The following is an 18812-nucleotide window of genomic DNA, read 5'->3' on the forward strand; positions in this document are numbered from 1 at the left end:
CACTGCAATAGCAACAGGAGGGGCTAGAGAATTGTGACAGTAGCACAGTATGAACTACAGTTAAATGTAGGCAGTTACGACCTAAAACTGCACCTCTACATTGGTTTACATCTCTCTCCATTGCAAGTCATCATGCAGGGTCTGTAAGTGTGTGTGTGTGTGTGTGTGCTAATTTTGATAAATTTTAACTTTTAAAATAGAATTGTGTATATTCTGTGGTAGCAAATGATAAAATAGACTAGTATCCACATGTATTTTATGCATTCATGACATAACTTTTTCTTAATTTTTTGGACATTGCTAGGCTATATATTTTGTCTGCTAGTTTTTTAAATTCCCACAAGTCTCAAAATTTTTTTCCGATATATTTAATGAAAAAAATCCACATAAAAGTGGACCTGTACAGTTCAACCCTGTGCTGTTCAAAAGTCAACTCTACATTTTAGAAATATAGGGAATTGAGTGTGGGGTTTGTGAGAACTTTGTATATCATCTTTACAACTTTTCTGTACATCTAAAACTGTTCTAAAATAAAAGGTTTCAAAAAACATCTAGCAAAGCCTTTAAGCTGCACCCTTAGAGAGTGTGCTTCGCGTTGGATCCCTGAATTTTCCGGGCCAGGCTGTTATAGGACAATTCTCATTGTTATAGACAATTCTCAATTGTTATAGAACAATTCTCATTGTTCAGTGTCAACTATCAGGGTCACAGAATCTTGCCCTGTGGGATCCTGTCCTGTCAAACTCTTGTGACTCTTCCTGCAAGGATGGTCAGAGCTAGTAAAAGAAAAGAGAACTTGAACTCAATAAACTTATATTGAAGGTTTTCTGAATTGCTCATGTGGGACTAGTTGCAAAAACAAGAAATAAACTGTTGCACTCAGTTGCTGAGATTCTGGGGTTGTTTTTCACAATACAGCCTGATGGATCTTGACCAGTCCATTGGATGCATTGTGACATGTGAACACATGCACCACGGTAGCAAGAATAGCTGTGGGTGGGTGAAGGGGATGTTAAGTCATGTCCTTTTTGGAGATTTTCTGTTTTATGTTTACGGAACCTGCAAAATGATATTTCCAATAAGCATGTGACCATTCTGGTTTGGAGTTTAGAGAGAAGTTTACACTGGAGAGAAAGGATTTGGGGTCTCTGTGTAAATTGCAAATATGTGTATATATATATATATATATATATATATATATATATATATATATATATATATATGTAAGCTGAAAGAAAAAGAATCTTCAGGAAAGGCATTTTTCCATCAGAACCAACCAGAGTGGAGGGAGAGGTTGTGTGTGTAGGAGAGGAAAGAGACACGTGACAATGCTGGTCCTCCCCACCCCCAAAGGTGGTCCAAGCATGGCCCTAGCTAGGGACTTGGCATTCACATGTCTATCAAGCCTTTGAATGGATCGACCAGGTTCATTTCCCTGAGACAAGTTGGACTACGGATACAAAACTCTGTTTTTCATTTTCTACTCCATTTTTCAACTTAGCAAATAGAAGCATTTTTCTAAATGCTTTTTTCTAAAATTTCACATTATCACCACAGGTACAGGAAATTAAAGTGTAGAAATAGTGAATTTCTGAGTACCTTATTAAAAGATAGGAGAGTAAATCTCTAAAATTCTTCATGGAACTTGTGGGGGAAGAAATTAATCAGCAACATGGAACGAGTAGGATTCAGTGTTTTCCAAAACTTTGCCCTTGTGTTCCATCTTGCTACAGACTTGCTGAGCTGGTGGTTAGAAATGTGTCTCTCAATTTAAAGTTGTCTTCTTCCAGATAAATGAAAATTGTTTCAAGTTTTAATGAGATCTTTTGTAACTATAAGTGGAAACATAGTCCTGTACATTTTTAAAAGCCTAAAATGAAAATGAAACTGAAATTCCTATGTTATAGATTTATAGCACTGTTTTGCTGATAATAATATTCAGTACATTTTTATTCACTCTACTTTTGGAAGTCTAATATGGTCTCTGTCTATTTACAAATATTTTCATAACAGTAAAATTTAAATAGTATATACAACATAATTGGTTTATATAAAGTATTTTATATTGTTCTGTAAGATAGAAAGTTATTTTTATATTACCTGTTTTTCAGAATAGTATCACAGTCTTTCTTTCAGAGCAGGACATGCTGGAGAAATGCTTACTATCATAAGAAATGACAACTCAGATATTTATCTTCATGGAAGATAAAAGGGAAAGCTCATTCATTTAAACATTCATGCTGACAACTGATTTAAGACATGAGCAATGTAAATAATTCTTCCTCTATGCTTATGAGCACTTGGCTGAAACCTTCCTGTAATAAAATATTAAGAGGAGAAGAAAATTAATTAATTATGTATGCATGTATGTATGTATGTATGTATGAGAGTCCCATAAAGATATGACTCAGAAGGCAGCCAGATGACTGAGGCTTAGGTACCATCCGATCTAAGGAAAGGGATGGGGTCTGGGGATTCAAAGCAGGAAAGCAATTCCTGGGGAGGCAGGGAGGGGAGGTGTTAGTGAGACAAAGGTGCCCCAAGTGCAGACAAGCCTCTCAGGTGAAAGAGTTACCTCTGTGGCTCTTACCTCTTGGTACTCGCCGTTTTCTAATTTAATTTCCTTTATAATTATAGATTTCCCTTGCAAAAGGGGAATTTCTCTGTTTTCAGAGTTTCTCCTGTGTCTGCACTTTCTTAAAATTAATCAGCTCAAAATAACCCTCGTGTCCAGCAGTTATGTTTTGGGGTGGCTTATTCTCCTCCCCTTCACAGTGTACTGTCTTCTGTCTCTGGAACATTTTTGTCTTGAGTGTGGTAGATAGTGGTATATGGTAAGTTCACCCTATGGAGTTTCACCGTCTAATGTGATTAAATATTTTTAAAATGTTAAACTTTGGATCACAATCCAATTAACTATTACTTTCCAGATATATGAGGAAATACTGGAGTACTTAAACTTTTTATAAGTGATCAATGGAGAACAATTTTATGGAAAAATTAAGAAAGATTTAAAGAAGTCTAATTAGAAACATTTCATTCATTAACATTTTCTATCTTTAGATTATAAGAAAACCACTGATATTTGTTTCTTAAAATAATGTAATTTTCCATGTTATGCAAACTCAACCAGATAGGATTTCCTTTGTGTTTTAACACCTCCTGGCAGAAACCTTCAGAATTTTTAAAGAACTGATCTCACTCTTGCAATTTTATTTTTGGAATAGAATGATCTTACGGAAATGTGTCCTATTGATATTCTGTCTAAATATAGCAACGAGGACAGAAATGAGCCTACAGAGAAATACGACCAAGTATGTTATAAAAAAAGATCCCTAAGTCTCATTTAAACCCTTTAACAGAATTATTTTCTTTCCTCCTTTCATAAATCTTTATTACAATTAATTAATGTGTTTTAGACAACTGCTTCGTCAGAAGTACTGAGGTGACTTATGTCATAATCTATACCTAATTAGGTAATAAAATATACATTGCCATCAATGTACAGAGTGGAGCTATAAAGAGAAGAATGACCTCTTATCTACGTGTTATGGATGCTATAATGTAAGATATAATAGATACAACTTTTTAGCTGGGAATTAAATATGATGTGCATAATTCTACCTTGAATTTATTCCCTTGATTTTCTTACATATTTCAAAGATTGTGACGATCGCATGACTATTTGTGTAAGTGGCATGACATTGACAAAACTGTATAAAACTATAATTATTTTTCTTTTTAATCATCCAAAGGAATCAACTATTTAGGTTCTAGTAGGAGAACGAGTTTGCAAAACCAGTTGTTATCTTTTACACTAGATTACTGATGAGAATAAAAGCAGAAGCCAAGAGGAAGAAGGACAGCTGGGTGGCCCTGTTCTAGCGAGATGGTAAACACTGTAGTGGTCTGGAATGCTTTTCATATTTGGAGGTCAAAATTGCTCTAGAACACTTTTTTTCACATGTAAATCCAATTGTTTTTGCAATTTTCAAGATTTACTTCATGTAAACGTTTGGAAATCTGAAGATCTTAGCTCTTAGCACCTACCAGCAAAATGCCATGTTCAAGGGGGCGTGGAGCGTGGGTTGTGACAGCACACAGCACAGTGGGTCCAGCTTGGGTATGGGGTGCACTAGCTTGGCTCTGGGTGACCCCTGACAACATCACCCTCAGATTCCACCAGTGACAAAGGGCAGAGAGTTCAGACCGTATCACCCCATGTGGTAGCTGGGAAAGAACTGTCCAAGCCTCCAAGTCTAGCTGGATCGGGTTTAAGAAAAAGAATCAAATCCTTATTGTGTTTAGGGTGGTGAAAAAAAATGAGAAGAATTGTGGAGGCCCAGGCTCTAATGCTGCAGGGGTGTTGAGATTTTAGGGCTTAGTCCATAAATCATCAGGCTTCGCGCTGTTGCCTGGAGTTTGCTACATGTAGGAATCTCAGAGCTGCTCCTACAAGGAAGGACTCGATTCCTTCCCATCAGGATTCCCTCAGGAAGTAGCTCTTCTCTCTCTCTCTTCCCCAGTCTCTCTCAGCATCCTTCTCCAGAGGTGTTTGTCACTGCACATGAAGCCTGAGTCATTTCTGCTTGAATTCTCTCTGACCCTAAAATGACAGGGAGAGGAAAAAATAAGCTAGCCTCCCCTAGTCTCCAGCACTCACTGGTCCTCTAGGTGGCCCTTGCATGGCATGATTTTTGATTCAGGTAGGTGAGCTTTCTTGTAATTGGATGGATATAAGAATTTTGCTGGAAGAGGAAAAAGCAGTGAAAATACTTTATGAATGTCTTTGGTATCCCCCCAAAAGCTATCTATTTCTTATCTTCTCTGACTTACGAGACTACTTGAGGATCCAGGATGAAAGTCTCCTGGAGTGTTTATGGATGAATTTCTCCTTTCAGAGCCCCCAGCAGTCCCAGAAGCAACTAAGGCAAAACTGATGTCAGATATTCAGGATCCTGAGAAAAAAAGGCAAATTGCATTTCAATACTGGCTTCAACATCAGCTAAAGTGCCTTATTAGAAAAATACCCTGTCCACACAGAATTTAGGATTTAACATATATCATTAATCAAATTAACGTTCTCTAGAAGTTGGCTTGAATTTTTTTAATGGATAGTAAAGAAAATGTAAAAGCTATTTCTTATCACCTTAATATCTATTAACTGAAGGAGTAAGACAATTTGAGTCAATACATAAGATTCTTTTGAAGCTGTTAGGTTAATCGTGGTTGCTGTGGCTTTATTAACCCATAGTCTAATCTTATTTACATATAAATGAACGTCTGTTCTAAGCTGCTTTAGTACCAAAACAACTGCTGGGGAGGAGGGAAGAGAGTCGTCCCTGGAGTCGGGAGTTCTCACCTGTTTCCTCTCAACAGAGATTGAACCTGGTGTGGAACAAGGTACAACCATTATTGCTCAGCTTCCAGCACCAGAAAATGGAAAACTAAACCTGTATTTTACGCAGCATTTTCAAACTGACCCCATGGAACCCCTCAGGGTTAATGTGAGGGATGAAGTAGGGAAGAGAGGGGGGAGTGTGAAGGAGAGATAAAGGTTGGAGGGAGACAGGAAGCTGAGGAGGGAGAAAGGGGGGAAGAAGAAAGGATGGAAGGAAAATCAAATATAGAAACATAATGGCTGAGTTCCTGAAAACAAAGATAAAGAAATAATGTTAAGATCAGTCAGAGAAAAAAGACACATTACATACAGAGATAAAATGATGCATATTTTAGTTGACTTCATAGAGGACGTTCTCCAGTAGTTTTCCAATAAAAGGAGTTCGGGAGATGAAAAAAAAAAAATCAATAGAAACTATAAATGCCAGGCAATGGAATAACATCTTTAAAGTATTAAAGGAAAAAAAATCTGAATTCTATATGCATTAAAAGTGCACTTCAATAGTGAGCGTTAAATAAAGACATTTTCTGATAAGCAAAAACTGAGATATCTTTTCAATGGTAAAATATGTTTTTAGGATTGAAAGAAATGGATTTATAGGAAGACAAAAGACCACCGGAGATATTGAAAATTTAGTAAATGTCAAAGATGTGCGGGTTTTTTTCCCTTTTAAAAGATATCTGACTATTTAAAGCATGAAACAACAGCACTGTATGCTGCCAGTTACAACGTATATAGAAGTAGAAGATACGCCAAATAGAATTCAGTATGGAGAATGGAATTGTGTTGTTGGAAAATTGTAACGGACGGGAAACTGAAGTATCAAATATGAAATCTGGGGTGTGAGGTGGTAACACAAGGAAGCCTGTAATCAGGTAAAATGTATGTGGTTTGCAGCAGGTCTCTCTTTAGAGCAACTACCGCTCACTGCCTGCTCTACAAATGTTGCAGGCTTGAGAAAACACAGATGGCTGCTGAGATGAGAAAGTTCTCTTTGGAGGATGCATGAGTCCTGGGTCAGCTGATGGCTCAGTGTGAGCAAGGTATCCACACGGCACCTCTCTACGGGCATTTTAGAGCAGAAAGTATTTTCCGATCAACACTGGTGCCTTGAGACACAGAGACTTTATCACAGACAGGCACAGCTCACGTTGACTGTGCTGTCAGGGCCATTGCTGCTGCAGCTGCTGGTGTATTCGAAGCTAGTCTCTCCAGGACCGTGCTGGCCCATGAGAAGGCCCTCTGGATTCCACAGAGGATGGCAAACGTCTAATTGCTGGCGTGGGCGAAATGGATTCCACTGAGCCACTGGACAGTCATAGAGCTACAAGGAACTTATACAGAAGTCAGAATCCACATCAAGAAACATGGTGGCAACACTGCCACAGTAGCATCTGTGCCAATTTCTGTCTAAAATGGTATTGTCTAAAGCACGCTGATGCCAACGCTAAGCCTTGGTTCAAGGGTGGCAAGTCACCCACGCGGGGGGCGGAGCCTGTAGCCCCGCACTGTCTCACTCAGTAGCCACACCGCCTGCAGGGCTGGGAATCAGCCTGCGTGGATGTCTCCCGTGGTGACATATCACAGGCTCCCTACAGGCTGCGTGGGGCTGAACTGGTGGCTTTTGTGTGTTCAACGCTGAAGCTTCCCAGAGAATTGCTTAGACAACAGATTTAAGTGCAGGAGTCTCCCCCAGTCTAGTTCTGAGGTGCCCTCTGCTGAAGCCTGGAGATGAGAATTTGATATTTCAGGGTTAACTGAAAGTTCAGGGCAGGAATCCAGGTGTTTTCACCTCTGTCTATGTGAAGGGGAGGAATAACCCCTAAGAATTGCTTTAAATATTGAGTGAAAGGCCAGGGGAGTTGTCTGTCACTGGTAATACATGGCTTAGGACAAAAAAGCAAGAGTAACTTATGATCTTATGTGAGCTATGATCGGAGGACTTTCCAAAGTTCCATCACGGTAATGGCCGTATGTTGCCTGTAGAATTTTATTTTGTGTAGTTCTGTCAACATTGAGTGAATTTGTTGGTATAACTACTTCAACTTAGTTTGCCTGTTCTCAAACCCATTTTTCCATTTACAAGTGATGCAATGTAGTTTGTTGAAATAAAAGAACCTGGAGTTTAAAGTATTGAGAAGTGGCCTGCTTTTAAGAGTTAATTGTATCTGGTTTCTAGGAAAAAGAAAGATGGTGGAAATTGAAAGAAAAAAAAACGGTAAAGGGAATAATAGACAAACAGTTATTCATTATTAACGATTTTAACAAACTTCCATCAGCAAGCGTTGGGAAAAGTGGCTGAAATATAACCTGAAGTTACGGCAGACTTGAAGAACACTATCAATCATCTTGACCTGATTTATATTTATAAAGCACTTCACCCATCAACTTTATATATACATTAGCTAGAAGTAGAACATTCACCAAGAGAAATAAAATGCTTGGCTATAAAGCTCTGTAACTTTCAAAGTTCTGAAATACTTTTTCTGGTAGTTTTTCAACAATCTTATTAAGGTATAATTGACATACATTAAATTGTCCATATTTAAATTTTACAGTTTGATATTTTAACATACGTATATACCCATAAAATTATCCCCTAATAAAAATAATGAACACTACCATCTTTCTCAAAAGTTCCTCTGTAACCCTCGCAATTCTCCCCTCCCAACTGTCCTCGTTCCCCTCAAGCCCGGTCCAGGCAACAGAGAGACTTGCTTCTGCCCCTGCAGATTAGGTAGCGTCTTCTAGAATTGATTATACATCCCTGACACTGCCTGTATCAATACTTCATTCTTTTTCATTGGCAAGTACTATTCTATTGTGGGATATACCACAATCATTTTATCCATTAATCTATTGAAGGGTATTTTGGTTGTTTCTAGTTCTGAGCTGTGGACATTTATCTGCAAAACATGTAGGAACATATACTTTTATTTCTCTTGGGTGAATAATTAGGAGTGGGATGATGGGTCATAGGGTATGTGCATGTCATCATCTTGGGAAACTGGCAGGCTGTTTGCCATTTACTTTCCACATGTGAGAATCTCAGTGGCTTCACATTCTTGCCAGTGGGGAGTCTGGTCTCCTTCTAAACTTAGCCTCTCTGTTAGGTGAGTCGCGGAATGCCACTGGGGTTTTCATTTGCATTTTCTTAGTACCCACCTATGTGGAGCACCTTTTATGCACATATTTGCCATCCAAATATTTTCTTTTGTGAATTGTCTGTTCAAACATTTTGTCCAATATTTTACTTGGCTGCTTGCTTTCTTAAGTTTGAGTGGGCTTTTTGGTTTTTTTACATTTTGATAATAAGCCTTCTATCATATATATGAGCTGCAAGTATATTCTTTCTACGTGTGGCTTGTCTTTCATTCTTTTAAAAGTATCTTTGAAACAACAGGAAATTTAAAATTCTAATTAAGTCCAATTCATCAATTATTTCCTTTTATGCATTGTGCTTCTGGTATTAAATAAAGAAAATATTTGATTAACTCAAGCTTGCTAAGATTTTCTGTTTTCTTCAAGTATTTTACCTCTTTAGATTTTGCCTTTAGATCTATAAGCCATGTTGAGTTTGGGTTTTTTTAATATTTATTTATTTTTATTTTTGGCTGCATCGGGTCTTAGTTGCAGCATGCGGGCTCCAGAGTGAGTGGGCTCTGTAGTTGTGGCACGCAGGCTCTCTAGTTGTGGCTCGCCTGCTCAGTAGTTGCGGTACTTGGGCTTAGTTGCCCCGCAGCATGTGGGATCTTAGCTCCCTGACCAGTGATCAAACCCGCGTCCACTGCATTGGAAGGTGGATTCTTAACCACTGGACCACCAGGGAAGTCCCTGAGTTAATGTTTTAACTGGTGTTAAGAATACATTTTTTTGCATATGGATATCCAATTATTTCAATACTATTTGTCGAAAATGATATAATTTCTCCAACTAATTGCCTTTGCACTTTTACTGAAAATAATTAGACTATGTTTATATAGCATGTTTCCATATTCATATTCTTTTCATATAGAATCATGCTAATATTGCAATAAAATAATTAAAAAGAGCAGAAATCAGTAAAATAAAACTCGGGAACTGAATTGAGAAAACAAAAAGTTTGTTATTTGAAAATATTGATCAAATTAATAAACACCTAGCAAGAATAATGCAAACACAAAGAGATAAAACACAAATATTCCAAAAATCAAGAATGAAACAGGGATATCCCCCAAATTCCTGGAGAAACTAGAAGAATAATAAGGAAATATTAGAATAGTTATACATTAATACCTTTGATCATTTAAATAAAATTGACAAATGGCTTTAAAAATGGGAACTCTTAATAGCCCTTTATCTAGTAAATAAAATGAACTTTTAATTTAAAAGCTTCCCACAAAAAAGTCTAGGTCCAGACATACTGAATGCAATCAAACATTTTCAGAAAAATACATAACAATTTTATACAAACCCTGTCAGAATGGATGAGTTGGTGAGCCTGTGCTCTCCAGGCCTCTGAGTGCAGGCGGGGCCGTGGACTCGGGGCCCCAGTACCACACCGTGGGGTCCACTGATGATGTGCACAACTCTGGACCCATGGGCTCTTCCAACCAGTCACCCTGCAGCTGAGCTGGCTGGTTGCTGTGGGATACTTGTTGCTAGGAGACTCGGGGATGCCTGAGAACTCACATGGTGCGGGTGCTTCCCTCAACTTTCTGTCCCTTTTCACTCTGTTCTGATTGCTCTCCCAGTCTCTTGCAGTTCCTTCATCATTTTCTCTGACATTTCCCCTCATAAACCGTGTGTTTAATCCTGTCTACTTCTTGCCTCGAAGAAACTAAAGCCTTTGGAGAAAATGGATGGCACTAGGAGTGGTCTGAGAAAACAAGTGGTTTTCAGTCCAATCGCCCCATCAAAGGAGACAGAGCTGCTCTCACAGCCTGGGGCAGGAAGGAGCGTGTGTGGACACCTCCTGGTCATCTCTTGACCCATTTTAACTGGAAACTGACATCTCCACCTAACTTGGACCCATATCAAGCTGATCAAGGGATCAGCTTCTGAGACCTGCCCAGATGGTAGATGAAGTTGAGGAGACTTGGAATGAAAGCGGAGGAGGAGAGGATGACAGCCAAGAGCAGCCCTAGCACCAGTTGCAGTGACTGGACATAATGGGACCCATCACCTCCCTCTGCTGGTTGCCTCTGAAAGAGGTGCACGGCAGCCATGTAGATGCTGCCTGCGCTGGTGACGCTTCCTGCCATGACGCTGCCGCCTTTCTTTCTATATATTAGCACGAAACTAGCAGAAATCGAACATTTAAAATAACACTGTTTACAACAGCCTCAAAGATATTAAATATTTAGACTAAATTTGACAAAAATGCCAGACCTGTCGATCGACAAATTTAAAAAAAAAATGCTAAAAGACAGCAAAGGAGGCTCAAACGAATGGGAGATTCCCTTTGTACAGAGACGAAGAGATCCAATACTGTTAAGATGTCAGTTCTCCCCAAAATGATATATATTCAATGCTACCCCAGTCAAAATGCCAGGCATGTTTTGTAGAAGCTGATTCTAAAATTTATATGGAAACGCAGAGGATCTAGAATAGCCATAACAACTTTGCATAAAAAAGAAAAAAATTGGAGAAATTATACTAATTGGAGGATTTCAAGGGTTAATGCAAATCTACAATAATTAAGACAGTGTGGTATAGAATGAAGATAGACTAATAATTCAACAGAACACAATAGAGAGTCCAAAAATAAACACACACATGTGTTCAATTAATTTTCAGAAAGGCTGTGAAGACAGTTCCAATTCTAGGACATTCTCTACAAATGTGTCGGAATCATCATCTATCCCTGTGCAAACACTATGAACTTTAATTCATATATTGCATCACACTCGAAAATTAACTCAAATAAATCATAGCCTAAATGTGAAACCTATGAGAAAACACAGAAGACAATCTTTGTGAATTTGAGTTGAACAAAGATTTCTTAGTTTTGGTATTGAAACGCAATCCATATGAGAAAAATATGATAAATTAAACTTTTTCAAAGTTAAAAACTTCTGCTGTTCAAAATGCACTATTAAGAGAAACTAAAGACAAGCCACGGACAGATAAAATGTTTTCAAATTATGTACCTGTTACAGAAATTGTATTCAGAATAGATAAAGATCTTTCAAAACTCAATACTAAGAAAACAAACAACCCAGTTTCTAAAAAAGGGGCAGAAGCTTTGAGAAGGTACTTGATAAAGATATTTCAATGGTAAATAAGCACATGAGGAGATAGATGCTCAATATTATTAGCCATTAGGGAAATATGAATTAAAACGGCACTGAGACATCACCGCACACCATTCAGAATGGGTTAAAATGAACATGACTGCCCACACCAGGTCAAAGGAGGACGACGGGGTGCAACTGAAATTCTCATACACTCTTGTTGGGAAATGAGAACACAGTCGTTTTGGAAGACAGTTTAGCAATTTCATAAAATGTTGAACACACACCTGTCGTAGTGGATTGGAAGGCGGCCCCCCAAAACATATGTCCCCATCCTAATCCCAGGAACTGGTGAATATGACCTTACAAGGCAAAATCCTCAGGACCTTGAGGAACTAAGGTTACTCAGGACCTTGAGGAACGGAGCACGTCCTGGGTAGCCCAGGAGGGTCGCGGCTGATGTCAGCGTCCTTAGGAGATGGAAGCAGGGAGGAGGAAGAAGGACCACGGAAGCAGAGACTGGGGGTGTGGACGCAGGGCACGGTATGCTGAGGGACAGCAGGAGTGGGAGGGGCCAGAAGGGTCCTCCCCAGAGCCTCTGAGACGCCTCAACTTTGCACTTCCAGCCTGAGAACTCTGAGAAAATACATTTTTGTTGTTTTAAGGCACTGGCTCTCTGGGGGCTTGTTACAGGGGCCCTAGGAAAGTAAGCTACCTACCACGGGAGCCAGCCACCCACTCCTATGTATTTTCCCGAGAGAAATGGAAGTCCAGAGCCACAAAAGGTCTTGTATGTGAATGTTCAGAGCAGCTTTATTGAAAGTCATCATGACCATAAGAATTTTGGGGGTGATAAGTGTGTTCATCACCGTGATGGTGATGATGAATTCATGGTGTTTACTTATGTCAAAATTTAGGAAATTGTCCAGTTTATCCCATGTCAAAATATCAGAGTAAAGCTGTTTACAGATATTTTAAAAATCTCAAAATACAACATCTTAGTTTTGTGAATAAATTACAGATAAAAAAAGGGAGAACGGTAATGTAATGGGGTATGTGTCCTGGATGTAATAATAATACATAGTATAAAATTGTATGTTTTGTTAACAAATTAGTACATTAAGTTCTTTGGAAATATAAGTCCCAGTTTTGGGTGCAGGAATCTTTGATCTCCTCCCACTAAGTCATTAAACTTTTATGCTTGCCTAGCTTATCTCTACTTTAATTTCTATTGCAGGAAATAAAGAAGGACGAGACCCCTGAAGTTTAGTTAGAACGAACACAGGGACACTGGTAAAGAAATGCAAAACGCTGCAGAAATGTTTCCGTTGTGGCTAGTATCCTGCTCATCCACTGAATGATGGTTGTAAAGAGTATCTACAATGGAAAAGAAAACGTACTTCAGTTTGATATTATACTTTTTCAAACCACTAAACATCCTGATATTAATCAGTATGTAACTGAATAAAATATTCATAAACATTTAAAACTAATCTATCTCATAGTGTATGAAACAAAAAAAATAACAAAATTAAACAAGAAAACAACTTTTGTATGAATAACCTTCAAGAATTATCCATGCTTAAAGAAGATGTGGCACATATATACAATGGAATATTACTCAGCCATAAAAAGAAGTGAAATTGAGTTATTTGTAGTGAGGTGGATGGACCTAGAGTCTGTCATACAGAGTGAAGTAAGTCAGAAAGAGAAAAACAATATGCTAACACATATATATGGAATCTAAAAGAAAAAAAAAAAGGTTCTGAAGAACCTAGGGGCAGGACAGGAATAAAGATGCAGACGTACAGAATGGATTTGAGGACACGGGGAGGGGGAAGGGTAAGCTGGGACGAAGTGAGAGAGTGGCATGGACATATATATGCTACCAAATGTAAAATCGATAGCTAGTGGGAAGCAGCCGCATAGCACAGGGAGATCAGCTCGGTGCTTTGTGACCACCTAGAGGGGTGGGATAGGGACGGTGGGAGGGAGACGCAAGAGGGAGGAGATATGGGGATATATGTATATGTATAGGTGATTCACTTTGTTATAAAGCAGAAATTAACACACCATTGTAAAGCAATTATACCCCAATAAAGATGTTAAAAAAAAAAAGAATTATCCATGCTTAAGTAAAGTGGTGTATATATATGATTACACAAACTCTTGTTTACTTTCCTGTTCTTGTAAACTCATTTTACTAATACTGCCTGCAATTGGGATTAGAAAGATGTTTGGAAAAGATTAAGAGGTTAATATTTGCAAATCTCCTTAATGGCATAAAATGTCATACAAATGCTAATTTTCTTGGGTATTTACTAATTCTAAAGCAAATCTCAATAACTCCTTGCATTTTAAAAAAACTTCTTAACACAGAAATTCAGTGCACATTTTCGGCATTAATGGAATCTGCAAGTGTGCCTAAGAGTAGAAAATGAGTGTATTAAACCCGTTCTCGCAGTGCCTGGAGTACGCTGTGTAGCTAACAAGGCAGCTTTGGAGATGATTAATCCCTATAAATTATAAATGTATCATTCACTATGTTGGGAAAGGAACGTACTTATTTATGCTCTAGAAAATCAGAGTGATTAATGCACCATCCTAGACTGCAGAATTAGACTTTTCATGATCTTGATTTATTATTTTATTCTGTGATATAGTTTATTTTAGTGGTTAGGCAGAAATTTAGACTTCATTGATTCAAGCCATTCCATTGGTGTTATTTTTATAAAGTTACCTGCTTTTGGTGATGTTTAGTTGTTTAATTCATTACTAAAAAAGTAAGTGGATATATTTTGTGCATGTGTATGTATTACATTGTGTGTATTATGTAATATCCACAAGGCACAATGTGCTGAAAATAAGCCTTTTCCTATTCCCTGTTCCCTAATCATGGCTTCCTTTCTCCTCTGATTCCCCACACAAATGGTCATTTGCTGCACACTTGGTTCTCCACTTTGGTTGTGTGCCTGTCAATGTATCTTGTGTATCTTTCCTTATTGCCACATACAGAACAGCCTCATTCTTTTTAAGTGGCATTATATGGATTGTAACATAATTTATTTAATTAGTTCCTGATTGATGGGCATTAATGTTGTTTCACATAATTTGCCAGTGCCGCAATGCAGCCAAGAATATCCTGTGTGTAGGTGCTTTTTCTGCACGTTTCAGCATTTCTGGGCTATAAATACCTAGGAGTTCTGCTAGCTTGTCTGTCTTGGGTTTTGATGGCTCTGACCAACCCCCAAGAAACTAGAGAGGAAAAGGGAGTGAACTGAGAAACATGTGGAAAACTGGAAGTGTTTCTTTGGCCTGAAAGAGAAGGCAGCCCGCGGCCGTGGGCGGAGGGTCAGACGGGAGCAGCCTGGGGGGCCTGAGCCCTCGTCCCTGGCAGGGCCTGGGGGCAAGCAGTGCCCTTCTCCACACCTGCTGGAAGCCTGGGCCTGGGTCTGTGTTCAACCACTGTCCCCATGATGTTTTGAAAGCATAGCTACTGTGCAGATGGATAGATCTGTGGTTGCCAAATACAGATACTGTCACGGAAATACCTCTGCTCTACACACGCCTCAGTTTTAAGTCTGACACTTCTTCGTATCACGATGAATTGCACCTCAAGACCCTTTCCTGCCAGCAAAATGAGGACGTGTTCCGATAACACTGAACCTCACGATGGAAAAGGTCAGGGTCCCACCTCTTTTTTCCCCAAAATGTTCCTAGAACCACCTTCCGGTATGCTACGTCCACCATCCCTGCTCTGCCCCCTAAGGGCTCTTAGGCAAAGCAGCTCTGCCCAGGGGTGAAGACCTGTGCCATCCTACCCAACTCAAATCCGCGAAATTAAAGGTGAACACACAAGTGTGACTCTTCTTCAAGCTTTGTGCAGTGGCAGGATAGTAGCCAGTGAGGTTTATCCGAGGTGCGATTATTGCTAATTGAAAAGACAGGAATTAAGGAAGAAACAAAAAGAGACAGAGAGAGAGAAGGAAGCAAAGGGGGAGGTGAAGGAGGTGAGGGGGGAGGGAGGGAGAATTCCAAGGTGATTTTCTCCTTCTACAGATTCAGAGAAATGTAGGACACCTTTGGTAAACTCTCTACCAATCTTTTCTAGCACTGGAGGAACTTTGCACAGAAGTTTCATGCTGATTCTGAAAATGTACTTCTTCTTGTTCTCTTCAGTCTACTTTTAGATCCTGTAATTTGAGTATTCACTTAATCACATATAAATTAGATGTTTTCATAGTCAATGCAAAGTCCACCATACAAAGAACATAACCCAAACTGAGAAGGTCACAGAGGGCTTCTCTTGGCACAAGTAAAAATTGACCCAGTCATGCATTTGACAGAGAGAGGCATCACCGATAAAGGTCTTTGCTCCAAAGATCATGGGACAAAGAAATTCAGCCGGAGCGGTGGGGAGGGAGCGTTTCCTACCGCAGAGACCACAGCTGCCCAGAGAGGAGAAAGGCAGCTGATGGCCACGTTGCTGGGAAGATTCAGCAGCCCCACAAGTGAGCGCGTCTCGTCCGAAATGCGTGAGGCTTGGAACCAAAGAAGCACACACATTTGTTTAGATCTTTCTGACAGGTTTTCCCTTATCAGCTCTCCAGGGTGGTGTTGACTGGTTTTCCAGCGTCACAGCCCAGCCCGGCTCTTCAGTGTCGTGCGTGCCTGTTCCCAGACAGCTGGCCGTACTGGATTCCTCTCCATTTACTAGGTTCTGTGCAGTTGTTGTACACCTCAAGCGGTGGCTTAAGTACCTATCCATATTATATGGTTTTCCCCACAAATACTAGAGGTCTTTCTAAAATTGGGATATAACAAATGACATTCGGCTGTTTTTTTTTTTTTTTTCTTTTTGGTGAAAAGGATAAATACTGAGGATTATGGTGACCTCTGTCATTGATGTAGAGATTGTTTTTAATGAGAGAAGTACAGCATCCTGCCTTAGTTATTACTCCCGGCATCTCAGTAAATGAGTTAAACTGAAATCTTCATTTGAAATGAAGGTGGGAAATCTGAATTGTACAGATTAGCAATTAGTGCAAACTCATGCAGCAAATTGGTGAAACAGCTGAAATTCAAACCAGGCTCCGAATAAAACCACTTTGAATTTCCCAATAAGTTACATAAGCTGCACAAATAAAGAACACGTAGATATTCTTTATGTAGATAGATAGATAGATAGATGATAGGTAGTTTGAGAGATAGATAACAGATGTTAGAAACAGACAGATGAGAGGTAGATACATAGATGATAGATAGATAACATAAGATAGATAGATAGATGGATAGACAGATAGATAGATAGATAACATAAGATAGATGATGGATAGATAGATAGATAGAAGATATACACAGAGAGACAGAGAGAGAGAGAGATGGAGAGAGAAAGAAAGAAAGATACTATAACAAATTCAGCTGTGGTAGTCCTCGTTACTAACCTGAATTATAAAAGTGGATCTCAGGTTGTGTGCCCCGTGATTTAGCTCTAAGGAGAATTAAATCTCTACTAAAGAGTGACGTGCATGAGTTCCTCAATGCCAGCATCTGCAATTATTTTTCTCTTTTTTGTTTTAACCCTATATTTTCAAATATTCCATGAGAACTAAAAAATCGACTATAAGTAATTCAGGATTTTCTTTGTGGCATATTAAACCCACAAAGACAGTACAATCATTTTAAGTTTCGTAATAACTATATTCAAAAGTACTAATTTTGTTCTAAGTTACATTTTAACGTGTAGAATTTTCATTATTATTCCCTGGTTATATTTCAAATATTCTTCTTAATTCTGTTAACTCAAGGTGAGTTAATAAAATGCTATTTAGGTTCAAACCTCTTGAATTTGTTCAGTTTTACTTTGTTGTTAATGTTTAATTTTATTGCATCTTTTCACCGCTTCCTTGGCTACGTTCACTGTTTCCCCACCCACCACCTTCGACAACCAAAAATTAATTTTCTGTTCCTGAGTTCAGTTTTTTTAGATTTCACACATAAGCATTATGGCCCTGAACACTGATTCTTTGGAATCTGTTGAGAGTCCCTATGTTCTATAACAGCCATAGAGATATTCTTGTAAATATTCCATTCTGCTCAAAAAGAATATGTGTTCTCCAAAATCTAATAGCTTGAATATAATATTTGTATTACTTAATCTCCAATAGCTCTAATGGTGGTTTGCCCAACTGATGTCTTTCTTGTAAGGGTGAGTTAACATCACCATGAATTTATTATTTGTCTATTTCTTCCTATATTTCTTTTCGATGGTGTTTGATATATTTTTAGGCTATATTTTTAGGTGGATATGTGTTTAAGACAGGCCACCTATGATTTAGTATACACACACACACGTCTCTACCTTGTTTCTAATGACAAGGATCATTATAAAAAACATTTTATTGTTTTAAAGATTTCAGTTATATAGTGGTCTAGGAAGAAGCTGGTACCATATATGCAGAAACTGTTTTGTCATATGTACCATGTTGAATAACTCAGTCTCTTTTAATGACAAATATTTTAAAGCCAGGCTCCATTTTTGCAACTATAGCCATAAGTAGGATTTCAGATTTTCCGTAGTTCTTGACTGCTAAAATTTTCACTTCCAGGTACTTAAAGATGTGAGATGGGTAATGTTTTCTTGTAACGAGGTTTTGAGTTAATAAAAGATTTACCAAATGTTTTTCTACCAATATAAGTAAATAAACCAACAAAACTCCTGTTTTCGCAAAAGTCTTATTTCCAGGAAGAAGAAATAAAATGAGCATCGTGAAATTAGATTCAATAAATGTTGTTCTACAATAAAGTCTTTTTACTGAGGCTTGTGTGAGACCTCCAGACACTTGTCAAACCTGCCACCCTAAGTATCACCAGCATGACCTGCAGATGAGACAAAGCTGAGGTTATGATTGTATTTCCTGCCATAAAGGAGAACACCATCCCACAGAGTGTGGTGAGAGCCTCAGAGCGGGAAGGTTAAGTGCAGAATTCATTGAGAATTGAAAGTCTGATTTACAGCACACCCTTCACAGGGGTCACTTGATTAGGGTTGGGTAAGGATCATGATACTACAGTCCAGGATTGGTGGAAACAGAAAAGCCAGGTCTCTGAGATGAGAGATTCAAAGTCTTAAAAGGAACAAATTGCCTACTGATGCTTCCCTTGAAGAGTTTTATGGGTCTTGCCGCAAGTTACTG

At 38.7% G+C, this 18812-nt stretch overlaps 1 pseudogene; it reads left to right on the forward strand.

The window, feature by feature from the left end:
- Positions 1–15490: 15490 nt before the first annotated feature.
- Positions 15491–15560, forward strand: LOC137751681 (U4 spliceosomal RNA; annotated as a pseudogene).
- Positions 15561–18812: the final 3252 nt, after the last annotated feature.

This window comes from Eschrichtius robustus, chromosome 17 (genome assembly GCF_028021215.1).
Source record: "Eschrichtius robustus isolate mEscRob2 chromosome 17, mEscRob2.pri, whole genome shotgun sequence".
In the NCBI taxonomy this organism is placed as follows: domain Eukaryota; kingdom Metazoa; phylum Chordata; class Mammalia; order Artiodactyla; family Eschrichtiidae; genus Eschrichtius; species Eschrichtius robustus.